Source organism: Stenella coeruleoalba (assembly GCF_951394435.1).
Source record: "Stenella coeruleoalba genome assembly, chromosome: 13".
Taxonomy (NCBI): Eukaryota; Metazoa; Chordata; class Mammalia; order Artiodactyla; family Delphinidae; genus Stenella; species Stenella coeruleoalba.
Window position 1 is genome coordinate 7711196 of NC_137159.1, and position 18222 is coordinate 7729417.

The 18222-nt window shown below is 41.5% G+C and overlaps 1 protein-coding gene across 5 annotated transcripts in view; it reads left to right on the plus strand.

Annotated features, from left to right (window-relative positions):
• Nucleotides 1–216: 216 nt before the first annotated feature.
• REV1 (REV1 DNA directed polymerase) overlaps nucleotides 217–18222 on the plus strand; it is an 81151-nt gene continuing 63145 nt past the window's right edge. For 3 of the 5 annotated variants that reach the window (XR_013831134.1, XM_079941368.1, XM_079941367.1), the window contains exon 1: nucleotides 312–437. The gene's annotated coding sequence lies outside the window, so the exon portion shown is untranslated. Of the gene's footprint in view, nucleotides 438–7887; nucleotides 7960–18222 lie in introns of all 5 variants that reach the window. The other 2 variants (XM_079941366.1, XM_079941369.1) reach the window with 2 other exon arrangements.

An 18222-nucleotide genomic window follows, 5' to 3' on the forward strand; every position in this document is an offset into this window, starting at 1 on the left:
GACTCCCGAGGGCGGGCCTGGGAGAGGCGCCGCGCCCGCGGTTCGGGGTCGCCCGGGGCTAGGAGCCAGGTGGGCGCTTGCGCAGCGCGAGCCGGGGCCGGGACCGCCGTGGGCGGGGAAGGGCGGGGAAGGGCAGGGAGGAGCCTGGGAGCGCGCCGGCCGCCGGAGGGGGAGGGGCGGGGCGGAGCCGCGGCGCGCGCGCCCGTTGGAGGGGGAGGGACAGAGCAGCCACCGGGCGCGCTCAGGGCGGCCGCCGCGAGCTTGGGGCGAACGTGGACCGCGGCGCGGCGGTGTGACTCCTTACCCGGCCCTTCTCCCCGCCCCCGGCGAGGGCACCGTGCGGCGGCAGCGGCGGTGGCGGCGGCGGCGGCGCCGGGGCCAGCGAGGCCGGAGGAGGCGGCCGTGCCCGGGCATGGTGGTCTGGGGCAACGCGAAAGGTGAGCGACCCCCGGGCCGGCGGCGGGGATGGGGGCGGGGTGGGACCGGCCTCGCGTCGCCGGGCGGCGGCCCGAGCGCGGGCGGCCTCAGGCGGGGCGGGGGCGGCGCGCCGGCCCGGCTCCCGCGGCCCTTGGTTCGCGGCCTGGGCGGCCCGCGGCGCCCGGAGCGCGGCCGCTGCCGGGTTATGTAACGCGTGACCTCCCCTTCCCCCTCCGCCATGGCGCAGCCGGCCCGCCGCCCGCGCTCGGCCACCCGCTGAGGCGCCGCGCCGACGACTCGCGCCCGCGGCCCTGCTCGCCGGCCCCGCTCGGACCGCGCCATTCATTCATGCGCGCGGGCTGCCGGCCGGGGCCACGCGCTGGATGCTCCGCCCGGCCTCTCGCCGCGGCGTCTTCCCCGTGACCCCGCATCCCCCCACCCCTTGCCCCGCGTCGGATCCCGGCATCGGTGTCGGACTATCCGAAGGCAATTTTTACTCACTTATTTTTTCCTTGTTACTTATCTGTTCACTGATATGCAGAGCTCCTTTCCCCAACTGTCCTGGCAAGTGCCCGTTTCCCACTTCACTCCTTGTGAAAATGATTCAGCACCTGTGCAGACGGAAAGGGCCCTTTCCTTATGTTTCCCTGCTCTTTCTACCGAAACCCAGTTTGTAAAGAAATACCTTAGTGTGTCACTCATTAGTTGACCCCCCACCCACCTGATTTTTAAAAAAAAAATTGCAGGTGGTGTAAGCCTGCTGTTTCTATCTTCTACATCTTTTCAGGTCACGTCCAGCATAGAAATGGTATCATTTAAGTGAAAATAACAAGACTAGCACATATCATCAAAGGGCTTGTAACTAACTGGTAAGGACTTGATGTAGCGATTCTTAATTCTGTTTGTCTCCCCGGCCTCTCCACTATCGTCTTCCAGAATTAGCCATTTCCGCTTTAGGGTAGGACATAGAATAACCTTGGTTCTTCCTGTGGACTTCGCGGTAACCCGTCCTGTGGGGTATACCGTTTACCTGCTTTCCAGACTTCCATCTCAGCTTTCCCACGTAGCCTTGTCTTAGCCGGAGCAGCTACTGCGGGCGTGTAGTTCCCTCCCCGTACTTCCTAGACTCTTGGAAGCGCACCTAGCGTCCCTCTTTTTCCAGCGATCCTTCCCTGGTCTAGAAGGATCTCCATTCACTTCTTAGGCTGTTTTTTTGCCACTTCTCATGTGTTATGATGATTATCTTTTTATCCGTATCCTCTTTTTCTCTATCTCCAGGTCTTTTGTGGGCAGAATCTGTACCAAACTTGTCATAGAACATTACTCCTATTTCATGGTAAACAATACGTATTTAAGTTTTTTTTTTTAAGGCAGGAATCACTCTTTTAGGACTAATTTCTTTGAAACCTCAAGTAGTAAATATGTTTTCAAAATAATGTGTTTGAATATGTAAGATCACTCCATTTTCTCCAACCCCAACTTCAAAACTCAGATTCTGTGTAAGAGAAAGAAACCCGTCCCCACCAGCAACAAGCTAGTCACTAATAAGAGAGACTACATGTAATGTATATTTTATAGTCCTTTCTTTCATAGCTGCTGTAGTAGGAAGATAAGAACTTCAGAGTTAGATGTAGATTTAAATTCTAGCTCTACCCATTACTAGCTGTGTTCTTGGACAATTTAAGTTACTAATATCTCTGATTTTTTTCTCATTTGTATAACGAAGATATTTCCTACCTTGGGTAACTGAGGATTAAATGAGCTCTTAAATGTAAGGCATCTAGTGAGTCCCTGGTACACAGTGGTGCTCCGTAAATACAGATTCCCTTTGGTATACCTTTTTATTGCAGTTCACAGTCTAGAATGAGCTGGGATGTGCTGAGACAAAGCATAAGAAAGCTAATCACAAGAGGTGATAGGTACCTCTTCTTGTCTCCAAATAAATGAACAAGCCCTAAACTAAGGAGCAGTAAAGCTCTTTCTGCTTCTCAAGAATGTATGAGTGTATGTGACATATTGTAATAAATCCTGGAGTGTATTAAATAGAACATTTATAAATGAAGGAAATACCTTTTAATCTTACTTTCCTTCTATAACAGCTCCCACTAAAGCATTAACATGGATATTAAAAAGCTAGTTAATATCTTTTGGTGCCTTAGTTTGCTCATCTGTAAGATGGGACAGTAATACCTACTTTTTATGATTATGGTAAGAAATAATTGAGTTAATGTATATAAAGTTCTTAGAACAGGGTTATTTCACAGTTTTGAAAACCAGTACTTGAAATTAGCTTGGAGTATTCACTTAGGACTTTGTGTTTTTGTGTGAGATTAAAAATGCAAGCATTGAATTTTATCTTTACTACTTTTACTGAATTTTTCTGGCTACCAAAGTTATATTTATGGAGCTCCTTTTTAAAATAAATACATTTTGTGGATGTCTAGAACGGATTAAAAAATAAACTGCTAAGAATGGTGACCGGTATTCGTTCTTAATGTGTAAGTCAGCTTTTTTTTTTTTGCGGTCCGCGGGCCTCTCACTGTCGTGGCCTCTCCCGTTGCGGAGCACAGGCTCCGAACGCGCAGGCTCAGCGGCCATGGCTCACGGGCCTAGCCGCTCCGCGGCATGTGGGATCTTCCCGGACCAGGGCACGAACCAGCGTCCCCTGCATCAGCAGGCGGACTCTCAACCACTGTGCCACCAAGAAAGCCCTAAGTCAGCTTCTTTATTCTTAGATCTGTGGAAGATGCTAAGAGTGATTATCTCAACAGCTGCCCACGGGAGTGGCTTTTATATATTTCCCTTTGAAGTTCAGCTAGAGATGTAATTGTGGTGATGAAAGGACTTGCTGGAGGCTGAAGACAGGAAAATCCTTGAGATGCAGTTGAAGTATGAGTCCTGTAGTAGTTGGGAAAGGAAAGATGTTTTACCATCTTTAGTGTGTTCAATTTCTGCCTTCTTTCATTATGGGTTGCCCACCCCCAAACTGTATTCGTAGAAACTAAGCTGCCTGTGGTGATTGCCCTTGCATAATACCAGTTATCTTTACTTAGTCCACTGGTCCTTAGTAAAATGCCTCTTTGTAGGAGCATTGTTTTATTTCATTTCTCAGTCTGAACTTTAGTCAATAGGATCCTAGACTTTGGGCCTTAAACTTAAAAAAAAAAAATCACAATACTGCTCTGTGTAACATTTGTTATAAAGTTTAATAATAATTGCTAAATCATTAAATATTTACTGTGTGTCAGGCTCTTTGCTTAGTGCAGGGTCTCATTTAATCTTCACAACCACCGGGTCAGGTGGACACAGTTTTAAAGAAACAGATTTAGAGAGATGATGCTAATTGGGCAGGTCACACAGGTGAGAAGGAAGCCAGGATTTCAGTCTGCTTCCACCTGACTCCATAACCCAAGGTCACATCCACTTTGCTATGAGGCAGGTCGAAACAAGGTTTCTGTTTGGAAACTTGCGTTGTGTTTCATCACGTTATTTGTATGTGTCGTTCTTCTTTACTACTGGCAGTTTTATAGTTTTATGGCTGTTTTTTTCTTTTCTTTCTCTTTCTTGTTTTTTGGCTCTGACTACGACAGATCTTCCACAACTTAGAATGGAATTACTTTCCATTAAACCCATCGTAAGTTAAAAATGTTGTAAGTAAAAATGCATTTAATACACTTAACCTACTGGACATCATAGGTTAGACTAGCCTACCTTAAACGTGCTCAGAACACTTACATTAGCCTATAGTTGGGCAAAATCAAGTAAGACAAAGCCTATTTTATAATAAAGTGTTGAACATCTCGTGTAACTTATTTAATACTCTACTGAAAGTGAAAAACGGAATGGTTGTAAGTGTATCAGTGGTTCCTCCTCAGGGTCGCGTGGCTGACTGGGAGCTGTAGTGCTGCTCCTGCCCAGCATCACAAGAGAGTACTGTACCGATATCTCTGGCTCCAGAAGAGATCAAAAGTCACAGCACGGTTTCTGTTGGACGTGTATCACTTTGGCACCACCATAAAGCCGAAAAATTGTAAATCAAAGCATCATAAGTTAGGAACCATCTCTACTATACATAATGTCTATTTTTTATGAGTGTGAAACATTTTAATAGGTTGATGATATGCAAAATCATTTTTCCTTATTAAATCATTAAAAATAAGTCAGCATCATGTGTGTCGTGGTAGGTCAGCTTTGTAATTAGTTTGAAAAGGTTTTGCATGTAATAGAGGTGATGCCTCAGATTTAGGAAAACATGAATGTATTTAAATTTGCTTAAGGCCAAAAGAAATTTCAGGTAGCAAGTAAATACATGTGTTTCTGCCGATCATGGAGCGAATCTTTATTATTTTTGTTTTTAGTAAGGAAGGACTCATTGGTGTGGAGCGTTTTTACACAATGCTAAGTTTCGATGATTTTTGACATCTACTTGTGACACTTCAAAAATATGAAGAATATCTAAATTATGAGTTGTTGACTTCTCAACACTTAAGTAGATTCAGAATGCCAGTGCTAGGATGAACCCTGTAGGTTCTGTAGGCCATGCCCCTGTATTTTCCCTGAGGAAAAATGAGACCCAGAGAATCATCTGATGATCGAGGAGAAACAGGACCAGAATCTAGGGTTTTGTGGGGTGGGTTTGTTTGTTTTAATACTTTAAAGCCATTTTTTCCTCTGCTACACTAAACTGCCCCCTTCATCATGCAGGGTAAGACCAGCGTATGCTTAGTATCTTATGTTCAAGAGGGTAGAGAATTGAGCGATATATTCATGTAAACTTGTGATTTAAAGTCATGAGGTTTTTTTTGTTAATCATTGGCTTTAAAGTAATAGAAACGATTCTGTAATGTAGTTAGAAATTATGCTTTCTCATTCACGTAGGCAGGTAACTGTCTTATGCACATAGGATGGTTTGACAAGCTTTTTAAAGACCTGATCTTTAAAGATCAGATCTTGTGGCTTTATCCTTAAATTAGTTAGGGATGGGCAAAAAAGTTGGTTGTGATGTGAACAGTTTTTACTTGAGCCCAGTATCTGAGTAACCAAAATGTTGTCTATTGCTTTCAATCATGCCTGATCAGAACCAAGACTAAAACGAGCTCTTGGGAAGTTTAGTCAGAAAATAGTAGCTGAATTTTACATTTTCTAAATTCCATCATTTCTACACTTGAGATTGCTAATATGTTTTTATCATTTAGGCACTAGTCTTAGTTACATAATTGAAATTATGATTTAGATTCCTTACTCTTAAATGCTTTTCATCAAATTTCTCAATTTTATCTTACAATAAGCTGTATTTCTAGATGACTTACTGCCTATTTAAGCCTTTCTAATATAAATTTATTTATTTGTTTATTTTTGGCTGCGTTGGGTCTTTACTGCACACAGGCTTCTCTCGTTGTGGCGAGCGGGGCTACTCTTTGTTGTGGTGCGTGGGTTTCTCATTGCAGTGGCTTCTCTTGTTGGAGAGCACAGGCTCTAGGCGTGCGGGCTTCAGTAGTTGTGGCACATGGGCTCAGTAGTTGTGGCTCGCGGGTTCTAGAGTGCAGGCTCAGTAGTTGTGGCGCATGGGCTTAACTACTCCAAAACATGTGGTATCTTCTGAGACCAGGGATCAAACCCGTGTCCCCTGAATTGGCAGATTCTTAACCACTGCGCCACCAGGAAAATCCCTATTTTAAGCCTTTTTAAAAATTTAAGCTGGACGATCCTGAATTTAAAAAATATTTTAACAATTTCTTCTTTAACATTTTTGAGAGCATAACCAAAAAAGTCCCTTACTTTTTCTAATGCTTTATGCCTTAAAAAGTGCTTTTGCTTGACTTTTTCTCATTCAGCTCCCATAGAGTCCTGAGAAGAGAGGTAGGGCAGTATCTCCTATTTTATAGGCACAGTGTGATTCTGGCATTAACCACCCAGTGTTAGAACAGACATCACGGGTTAAGGGCACAGTCCACCAGACTCCCCTTACTTCAGGTGCCAGCTGCAGGCTCCAGGGCTTCCAGGCCACTGCACTTCTCACCAACTGGCCACATAATTGGGAGTTCCCACAGCCCCCTCAGACTTGATAATTTGTTAGAGTGACTCACAGAACTCAGGAATGGGCTGTACTTAGAATTATCGTTTTATTATAAGGGATACAAACCAGAACCTGCCAAAGGAAGAGATATGCAAAGAGAGGTCTGGGAGGGTCCCAAACATGATGCTTCCATGTGCTCAGGACACATCATCCTCCTGTATTGGTTTATGATTACCAACCAGGGACGTTCACCCAAGCCTCAGGGTCCAGAGTTTTTATTGGATTTTTATTACATTGCACGATTGATTGAGTCATGGGCCACAAGGTCGAATTTCATCTCCAAACCCCTTCCTTTTCCAGGAGGTCAGGCTGATAGCATATGGCTCAAAGCCAACCCTCTAATCACTTGGTTGGCCTTTCCAGCATGGCTAGCCCCATCTTGAAATGAGGGGCTTACTGGGAGTCACCTGTTAATAAAAAGATGTGTCCTAGGGGTCCACCATGGATAACAAGGAGACTCCTATCAGTTGTGAAATTCCAAGGGTTTAGAGTCTCCCAAGAACCAGGGACAAAGGCCAGCCAGCCACCCTGTTCATTAGAGAACAGTAGCTGAGGAGGTGAGAACAGATGCACAATTGTTACAGTTCAAACTAGAACACACCTCTGTAGTGGTAGCCCGGAGATCTCCAGTATACTAAAGATTGGAGCAGGTTGCATTTCAGTATATTTATGTATGTAGAAAGGTTGCCTTCTGTTGAAAACTATAGCTTTTTTTTTTATCGGTATAATAGTATTTGAAACCTGGGTTGATGTTCATTTGAGTGAAATATTTTATTTATGTAAATTGTGTTGTAGGTAGGATTATAAACTACATACTTTTTGGTATTTTTTTAAAAACACAATAATTTTGGCTCAAAAAGTTTGATTTTGGTATTTCTTTTTGAGTTTGTAATTTTAGGCTTAGGTTATTACTACTGTTAACTGAAAGGAAATCTAAACTTAAGGTGGAGGTGTTGATAATGTATTTGTTGTTAGAGCTGTAAAAATGTTGTAGTAACTTAGTTGCCACTTTGAATTTTAGATCTTGAGTTGAAGTTACTAGCTGTTCAAGTTTACAGTGTTGAAGGTTAATAATGTTTTTTTGCATATCGTTTATGCCCAGTAGAAAATCTTACTTCCGATTGTCACTTAAAGGTTATTACATCCTCTTGGAGCTCACTGAGTGTTTCTCAGAATTAGCGTCTATTAATTCAGGCATAGAGTGCATTAATAAGTGTCTGTTGAAGAATGTAGCATCTCCTTAGAATGTCATATCATCCTAAAAAGTAGTGGGTTTTTTGTTGTTGTTGCTTTTAATCTATGATGGGGGGTTCTTGGCATGAAGCGAGGGAAGCGAGGCCAGAAGGTAATGCAGTGGCAGTTTCTTCAACATTCTACTCTGTTTTCACTTGCAGTTACACTTACCATAAGGATTTGTGAGAAAAGAGATGCGTGACAGATGGAACTGATAGCAGATCTAGAAAAGAGTGAGTTTGACCATATTTTTTGAATTGCAGTTACTCAGAAGGATTTGTTTTTAGTTATATGCCACCATGTATGCCGGTTTACCTTGTGAGTTTGGAGATCTAATGCATTGTGCGGATGCAATACATGTGATGAGGACTGCTGCCGAGACAAGTTAATAAATCTTGGTGTAGATGAGGCTGGGGAGCCAGAACCTTTCCCATCTGTGTGCAGCCATCCCATCCCCCATCATTTATATGCACAAGTTCACACTTCCTTTCCTGACTTTCACAAAGGAGGGTTCAAACTTCTTAGTATGATATTCGGGACATTCCCTCAGCTACCTTGTTAGTTCATCTATCACTGTCTCTGTGTCAGCCCCAGAATGTTGCCTTAAACATCTTTTTCTCTTTTATGTTTTTGCTCGTGAATTTCCTTCTTCTTGAATTCACCCCCTCACTCCCCTCTGCCCGTTCAAATCCTACTTATTTCCCTCAGCCCAGATCCACCTTTTCAGTGAAGCCTTCTTGGATCTCTTCTCCAAGGGGAGCTTTACTGCTGTCTTCTGTGGGGTCTGTTGTGTTTTGTCGGTGCCTCTAATGTTGGCTCCTGACTGTAGTGCTATGCACATCTTTCTTCTCTAACAGGTAGCTTTGGATTGTGGTTTACACTTTACTCATCTTGAAAACTGAAAATTACAGTAAATACTCCGTGAATATGGAGTAACGTGTTAGATCAGACCTGGGATTTGCGGGGAGAGGGAGTGGGAGGCAAAGGACAGGAGAGATCTCCCTCCCAGACCAACTGGGGAGTTGCCTTTATGCCTGTTGTGAAATTCTTTCTACTAGGGCACATTGTAACAGCATTCTTTCTACATAGTATACTGTCTCATTACCTCTGAACTTCTCCGGTCCTTGTCTCTGTTCTCGGTGACCACTCTAGGTACACCACAGGCAGAATTGGTGGTTCTCAAAGTATGTGCCTCACGCCAGCAGCATCGGCATTACCTGGGAACTTTTTAGAAATACAAATTCCCAGCCCCACTCCTGACCTACAAAATGAGAAACTTGGAGTTGGGGCCCAGCAGTCGGTTTTAACACATTATTGACCGGAGACGTATCAGTACATTTTTAGAGAGTGATGCAATTAACATCACCATGCGAAGTTGTTGGAGCTTAAAATTGATCAAAGGTTCATTATACAACTTAAGACTGTCATTATGATTCACATTTTGCTCCTTTAGATTTTTGTTCCAACCTTGTGTATATTATAAACGTAAAATTTTCAAAAATGACATATTGCAAAATTTTGAGTGAAGAATTTTTCAGTGAATTTTATGCAGATACATTCTCTGATTGTCCGAGCAACGTATATACTAATGTCTCAGAAGATGATAGTTCTTCAGAATATAGTTCTGATTCAGACGATGTGAATATTAGAGCAACAAAAAGACAAAAAAACCTTAGTGATTGATTCTGATACAGAAAGTGAAAATGAAGCTCGCGATGCTGGAGAATGCTCCTTTTCTTCCACAGAAGAGTGGATTGAAGACAACATTTCACAAAAATTAGAAGACTTTACAGGTGTGTCGGGTGTAACTATTGAATGTAATAACGCACAAAATGTTAGTGAGATAACAGAATTAATTTTTGGCCAGCCAAAATAAAAACTGCCAGGCACGGGCATTAGATTCTGCAAAAATCCCCTGGTCAGTAATGAGTTTAACAAGCCCTCTAAGTGATACTGGTGAAGACTCAAGAATGAGAACCGCTGCTCGGGATACAGCCCCCTCTTCTTTGATGTTACCTCCTTTATTCTCCAGCTGAGTTCTGTCCCTGTTTACTTGTGCTGTGGCTTTTGGAGTCTTTGATTTATTGCAACCTTGAACTTTTCTTCAGTTAACCCTTTGGCTTTCCTATAAGACTGTGCTGCCTCTCCTTAGTGAAGATCACTGGCTTTTTACTCCTTATAGATTCTTTTCTTTATCATATCATCTCCAGAATATTCTTTTCTTTTCCTCTGTAGCCTGATCCCTACTTTTGGACATGCTGACTTTGAGATGCATGTGGGACATCCTGGTGGAGATACTTAATGAGCGATAGGAGTTCATGAAGGTGAGGGAAACCAGTTCATCTTGCCGCACCCTGGAAAGCCAGAGAAGGAGGTTCTTTGTACTTTATTAAAATGGTGTCTTCATTTCCGTTCCCATCTATGGAAATCTATAATTACAGGGAAGAAAATTATTAGTGATTCTTTTAGAACGCCTCCTTCCGCTTGTTTTCAAATGACTGATTTTGTTAGATCAGTCATTTGCAGTGGGGGAGGGGTGTGTATTTTCATTGTTACGAATAACCAAGAGGATAAGAGAGAAATTTGTTATATTAAATTGTTTGGGATAGAACATTTGCTTTTAATAAGATCAGCCTCAAACTGGGACATTATAGATGTTATGCATTTTCAGTTTTAATACAGGTTTCCCCTGCTACCTGGAAGTAGAGTGTTCCTGTGAAACCTTTCTTAAGCCGAAATGGCCAAAAGCAAAGAAACCATTACCGTAGGACTCATCTTGCTAACGGATGCACAGAATAAACCAAGATAAAGCACAGATGCTCACAGACAGTGACACAGTCCAAAACCATGGGGGCTTGATGCTGAGATGCTGAGCAAGGTTCCTGGGCAAGGACTGGGCGGTACCAAGGTGCTTGGGGAGGACGCTCCCTCTGCAGCAGCCTGCTGTAAGACAGGCTGAATGCTGCTTTTGCTTTGCCCTTTTTGTTTTGTAAAAGTGAAAATCTTCGGGTTTCTTTTGGTTAGCGGAAACGGGTACTAATGTAGGTCTTTTGTAAGGGCGAAGTGGTGCAAAGTAAGCTTTTGAAAAGTGGAGGATGCCTGTGTATCTAGACATTTTTCTTATGTATCTTATTGCTTGTCTCTCCTTTTATTTCTGCGTCGTTTATTGAAATAACTGACTCTAAGTCATAATATGAAGACAGTGAAATGCACTTAGGTTCATTAGGGTGCAGGCTAACCAGGTACCAGGGTGCAAGGCTGTGACAGAGACTTGAGAGCGCAGTGATGCAGAGAGTGAAGTAGCTCTCTCCGCTGTGATGGGGGTGGCGGTTCACAGCTGATGAACTACTGCTTGTTTTAGGTCATTCCGGGGCCCAGGTTCCTTCTGTTTGCTTAGCCAGCCGCTAGGGTATTGTCCTTATTCTCTTGGTTGAAGCCGAGTTACCTCACAGCTGCATTCCAAAAAAAGTAAACAACTTCCTTTAAGGATAGATGGCACAGAATTTTGTATACGTTACTCTGTTCGCATCTCGTTGGCCAGAACTTAATCACGTGGCCACTCCTGATTTAAAGGAGCTGAGGAAATGTAGCCTCTTGGCAACCCTGCTCCCCACTAAGAGGGGGTGGGAGAGGTGTTCTTTTACTAAAAGAAAGGGAGACTGAACACTAGGGGACAGTTGTCATTCTGCCACTCCAGAGTTTGGGGATCCCCAAGACCACCCTCACGTTCAGTAATTCACTAGAAGGACTCAGAGCTCTTGAAAGCTGTTGTGCTTGTGGTTATGATTTATTACAGTGAAAGGTTACAGGTTAAAACCAGCCAAAGAGAGGCATGGGGCACACAGGAGAGGTCCACGTGTGGAACTTTGAGTTGTCCTCACCACAGGAATCTGGGATGGAGGTGACTTCTGTTAATGACAACTGACAATGCCCATGAAGTATTGCCAACCAGGGGAGCTCACCTAAGCCTTAGTGTCCAGGGTTTGTATTGGAGTTTGGTCAAATAGATGAGGTTGACCTTCTGTCTCCAGCCTCTCAGAAGGTTGGTAGTGCATGGTCTGAAGCCTCCACCGTATATCACAAATCACATTGTTAGACTATCTGGAGTGACTTTTAGCCCCTAGATAAACAGACATTTGTCAGGCAGGGCGTTCCAAGAGCAAAGGCCAGACCCCTCTTTGAGCAGGGTTAATTCTTTACTGTATAGCCACATCTGTGCATAGCCTTTGAGTTTTTTTAACAGAGTAGCATAATATGTGTACTTTCATCTTAAAAGCCTTTTTAAAAAATGGATAGATATATAGAATCATACATTTAAAAAACTGCAAGAGACTAGGGTTTGTCAGGTCCACCTCTATCCACAAATGAAAGAACTAAGATCTGACTGCTTAAAAGGTCAGTTAAAGTTGGTAGTGTCTCTGGGTCTCTACTTCTCATGAATATGGACGTGTACAGTTGGGGTCTAGATGCAAGCTGTCTGTTGGACCTGTTTCCTCCTTAGTCCTTCTGTCACATGTATGGCAGCTACTGTTCTGACCCAGACAGGTGCTAGGGTCAAAGCATCTGTTTTGTTGAATTGTATTAGGCTGGTTCAATCCAGTAGGAGTGTTCTTTTCAGGAGTTTATTATACTGATAGCATTGTTCGTTTCTCCACTGAAGATTTGGAGACATAGGTTTGTACAAGGTAAGTGTGGTTTTGTACCACAAACCAGCCGTGCAGCCTTATCAGATATTTTATCTTAGCCCTTCCATCCTAGAAGGCGCCTATGTGCAAAATAGCTAGTATTTGGCCTGCCTACTCCATGGATGTGTTGTCAAGATAAATACGATATGTAAGGACCCCTTGGAAAAATAAAAGCACTATGGAAATGTAAGATATAGTGGTGTGCTGAAATTTTTAAAATTTAAATGTTAAAAATTTAAGGAGTACTGAAAAAAAGGAAATGTAAAGTGTCAGTCAACAGGTGAATTTTTTAAAAGAAGGTGGGAATATGGTAATTTTCCCTTCCCTTTTTCTGTTTCCTGCATTTTCTCAGTTTTCTGCAGTAAACATATAGTGCTTTTATAAATCGAGAAGGAAAAACTATTTTTGAAAAGGAACACTTAACAAGACTGAATACCGAAAACACTCAGAGCAGTGTATAAACACAAATCATGAATTTGGAGGGTAATAGAGAATGCCTCAAGAAAAGGCTTCAGTACCCACATGTATAATTTGTTGCTTAGAGAGTGCTGTGTATGTTGTAGCCCCTTTTATTTGGTGGGTTAAAGTTCTTTGAAGTCTGTGTTTGTTTGGTGTTGATCAAAATGGTATCATATAGTACAGGAATTGTTTAACTGTGCATAAAAAATTGATAATAGGAAAATGCTTCAGTATACTGAAGGTGAAGAGACCAGGTTAAAAAAAATTTTTAAGGGTTCTATTACACTAGGAATAATGTTTGGTCTAAATATTTTGACATTTTATTTTTATATGTTTTTCAAAGGTATTTTAAATACATGAAATACATGCTGTATTATGATATAAACTTGTCAGCTCGGTTTAGAATCCCTAAAAACCAGTATATGGTGAAGACAAAAGATTGTTACAAAGGCACAATAATGCCCTTCACACAGGTGTCTGATTGTTGTTTTTAATACCTTGGTGAAAGTCTCTTCAAAGTCAAAACCTGACTAGTATGTAGGTGGGTCTAGAAGAAGGTTCTGCTTCCCTGGGTTTTGAGATTCAAGAATCTCCATTGTGCTCTAATAACTTCAGTGGTCTGAGAACTATAGCCTTAGACAATGATGGTCTCTAAGGTTGAACCAAAACAAAACCTCAAAACAGCTGTTTATCTGGTATTGAAGCCTTCAGCATTTAAGGACAGATGAGAGCCCAGTGGAGCAGCTTTGTTAAACTTTGTCAGTGACTGTGTCCTAGCACTTCGTTTACTTTGTCACTCATGAGGAGGATACTTGGCCCTAGTAAATTAGTTTTGCACATGGCCTCCCACTGCCCTCCCCAGGAAAAAATCCCAGATGTGCTATACAAGTGTCCTGGAGAAGGACAGCCTGCTTCTGAGCTTTGTATCCTAAGTGGACATCCCGGTTACCCCCTTCCCTGCAGCTAACCAGTCCCTGTGAACCCAGTTGCCAGTGTCACAGTCCTTTTTTTAAACTTTCTTTATTTTTAAAAATATATTTTAAAAAGTTTTAGTTGTGGTGAAATGCATATAACATACAATTTACCATCTTCACCATTTTTAAGTGTGGCATTAAGTATGTTCACACTGTTGTGTAACCATCACCACCATCTGTCTTCCCAGAATGCTTTTCACCTTGCATAACTGAAACTGTACCTGTTAAACAGTAGCTCCCTGCCCTCCCAGCCCCTGGCAACCACCCTTCTGCTTTCTGTCTCTGTGAATCTTACCACTGTAGATACCTTATATAGGCGGAATAATATGGCCCTTGTCTTTTTGTGACTGGTGTATTTCACTTAGCATAATGCCCTCGAGGTCCATCCATGTTGCAGCATTTGTTGGAATTACCTTCCTTTTTTTTTTTTGAATTTTATTTTATTTATTTTTTTAATACTACCTTCCTTTTTAAGGCTGAATAGTGTTCCACTTTATGTATATACCACACTTTGTCTATCCATTCATCCATCTGTGGACACTTGGGTTGCTTCTGTCTTTTGGCATTTGGGAATAATGCTGCTGTGAACATGGGTGTGCAAATATCTTGAGACCTTGCTTTCAAGCCTTTTGGGTGTGTACCCAGAAGTGGAATTGCTGGATCATATGGCAGTGCTATTTCTAATTTTTTGAGGAACCACCATAGCATTTTCCATAATGGCTACACCATTTTACATTCCCACCAACAGTGCACAAGAGTTCCAGTTTTTTCACATGCACGTTAACACTTATTTTGTTTTTTTTGGTTTTTTTTGATTGTAGCCATCCTAATGGGTATGAGATGTTATCTCGTGGTTTCAATTTGCATTTCTCTAATGGTTAGTGATGCTAAGCATCTTTTCATAGGCTTAATGGCCATTTGTATATTTTCTTTAAAGAGATGTCTATTTAAATTTTGTGTCCATTTTTTAATCAGTGTATTTGTTTTTCATTAAGTTGTAGCACTTCTTTATATATTCTGGATATTAGTCCCTTTTCAGGTAGATGTTTTAAAATATCTCCTCTCATTCTGTGAGTTGCCTTTTGCTCAGTTGATTGTGCCTTTTTGATGCACATTTTAAAATTTTGGTATGGTCCAATTTTTTTCTTTTGTTGCCTATGCTTTGGTGTCATCCAAGAAATCATTGCCAAATCCAATGTCATGAAGCTTTCTCCTATGTTTTCTTCTAAGAGCTTCATAGTTTTAGGTCTTACATTTAGGTCTTTGATCCATTTTCAGTTAATTTTTGTATATGGTGTACGTTAAGGGTCCAACTTTATTCTTTTGCCTGTGGATATTCAGTTTTCCCAACTTCATTTGTCAAAAAGACGGTGCTTTCCCCCATTGAATGGTCCTAGAGAAGTCCTTTTAAATACACAGGTCCCTGGGATGGGTCATACCTTAAGCCAGTTATTAAGCAGTTTCTTAATTGTTAGCAGAGAATTGACAGCTAACTAAGGTAGAGAAGGAGGCCCTGAAGAAGGAAAAAAGAGGTGTTGAGCAGCGATGTGGTGGGAGCTGCAAGTAAACTTGCTTTATTTTGGCCTTGCCTGGTGATGGTCTGTGTGGCTGCGCGCTCTTTTCTCTGCATTTGTGGAGCATTCATGGATGAGTATGCTACCATAATATGCACGTTCATTCTTCCATTGTGTATTCATTTCTGTATTCCAGTTCATTCAGCAACTATTTCTTTTTTTCCTGATAAATTTTTTTTCTTGTTTACTTTTATTTTTTTTAACATTTTGAAGAGTGTGGCCCATTTATTTATTTTTTAACATCTTTATTGGAGTATAATTGCTTTACAATGGTGTGTTAGTTTCTGCTGTATAACATAGTGAATCAGCTACACATATACATATATCCCCATATCTCCTCCCTCTTGCATCTCCCTCCCACCCTTCCTATCCCACCCCTCTAGGTGGTCACAAAGCACTGAGCTGATCTCCCTGTGCTATGCAGCTGCTTCCCACTAGCTATCAGTTTTACATTTGGTAGTGTATATATGTCCATGCCACTCTCTCACTTCGTCCCAGCTTGCCCTTCCCCCTCCCCATGTCCTCAAGTCCATTCTCTACGTCTGCGTCTTTATTCCTGTCCTGCCCCTAGGTTCTTCAGAACCTTTTTTTTTTTAGATTCCATATATAGTTGTTAGCATATGGTATTTGTTTTTCTCTTGCTGACTTACTTCACTCCGTATGACAGACTCTAGGTCCACCCACCTCACTACAAATAACTCAATTTCGTTTCTTTTTATGGCTGAGTAATATTCCATTGTATATATGTGCTGCATGTTCTTTATCCATTCATCTGTCGATGGACACTTAGGTTGCTTCCATGTCCTGGCTATTGTAAATAGAGCTGCAGTGAACATTGGGGTGCATGTATCTTTTTCAGTTACGGTTTTCTCAGGGTATATGCCCAGTAGTGGGATTGCTGGGTCATATGGTAGTTCTATTTTCAGTTTTTTAAGGAACCTCCATACTCTTCTGCATAGTGGCTGTATCAATTTACATTCCCACCAACAGTCAGCAACTATTTCTTAAGTAACTGTTAAATGAAGATAAGATAAACCCATACATGTACATATGGCTAGATTAATGAGACTGAATAAAAGCCACTCACTTTCCTTAATTAATAGTCAATATACTTGAGAGTTATGAATATGAAAGCAACAGATTAACACTGACGAATATGTATTTGGGCATTTTCTGGGTATGTAGTGGGAATTTTTCTGCAAGAGTCTGCAAGAGTTTCATCTGAAAACTAGAAGGCAATTTTTATTTGCAAGTCTGGCTTGATAATTGGATGGCTGTTGTTAAAGGGCATTCTCTTTTTAGTGAGCAGGGTTAGTCAAGAGGACACATTGTAATTCGGAACATTGTGTAGGGTTACGGTTGTAACCCTAACCCTAACTGAACTATCTAGCATCTGCTGTTGGACAGAAGAAAGTTACACAACTGATGTCATCCAGCAGTGACAGGGCTGATTAATTGCTACTCCTAATATTCAGCAAAGACCAGTTTTACAGTTAGGTTTTTACCCCTAATCCATTGTCATAGGCCATCTTAATCTACATATATATTATTTAAATGGATTTGATAGGACAAGCTGCCTTAAATCTTCTCTGGGATACATTTTTAAAAATATAAATAAACATGTAGAACATCAAAGTTGTTACATAATCAAATTTCTGAAATTGAAGTACATTACTAAAGTATGTGAATATAGTAGTTTTAATTTTTTATGTTTAGTTTCTGAAAATAGTTCTTCAGTATGTCTTGTGTAGAGCACCAAGGGGAACTCTGGTAGTCAACTACCCAAACGTCTGATAGTGAGAGAGCCGGATAAGATAGTAATTGAGACTCAGAGAGATGGAGATTTACCAGAGATTAATGAAGCTAGTTAGAGGCAGAGCCTGGATTAGAAAGAAATCCCTCACCCCTATCTTTTATTCGTAATCTTTTGATTCACATATGCTGTGTATTATGCTACAAACAATAACAGATTGATTGTCATTGTAGTTTTATTCAGTCCGTTTTTAACATTGATTTATCCAGATGTTTATTGTTTACCTTGTTGGGGTTTTTTTTCTGTATTTTTGATGGTTCATCCAAGAGAATTTTCCTTCTATCTAAGGGATATCCTTTAGAATTTCCTTTAGACAAGTTTGCTGGTGGCATTAACCTCTTTTTATTTGCCTGAAAGTGCCTTTATTTCATCTTTCTTGATTGAATATTTCTCTGGGTTTAGAATTCTAAGTTAGTAATCGTATTCTTTCAGCACTGTTGTCTTCTGGCTCTGTTGTTTCTGTTGAAAAGACAGCTGTCTGTTTAATTGCTGCTCCTTTGAGTATTTTGATGGAATCTCTGATTTTCCTACCCATGGCAGCTTTTAAGATGTTTTTTTTCTGTCTTCAGTTTTTCATAGTTTTACTATTATATGTCTAGATATAGATTCTATTTTTTCCTGTTTGGGGCTCATTGGGCTTCTTGAATTTGTGGCTTGATATCTTTAATCAGTTTTAGACTGTTTTAGTCATTATTTCTTTAAATATAACTTCTGTTTTTCTCCTTTTTCCCTCCAGTTTATTTAAATTAGACTTTCTCGTGTATCCCCGGTGTCTCATCTCCCATATTCTCCGTCCTTTTGTGCTTTATCTGGACATTTTCTTCTGACTTATTCCAGTTATGCTTTTTTTTTTTTTTTTTTTGCGGTACGTGGACCTCTCACTGTTGTGGCCTCTCCTGTTGCGGAGCACAGGCTCCAGACGCGCAGGCTCAGTGGCCATGGCTCATGGGCCCAGCCGCTCTGCGGCATGTGGGATCTTCCTGGACCAGGG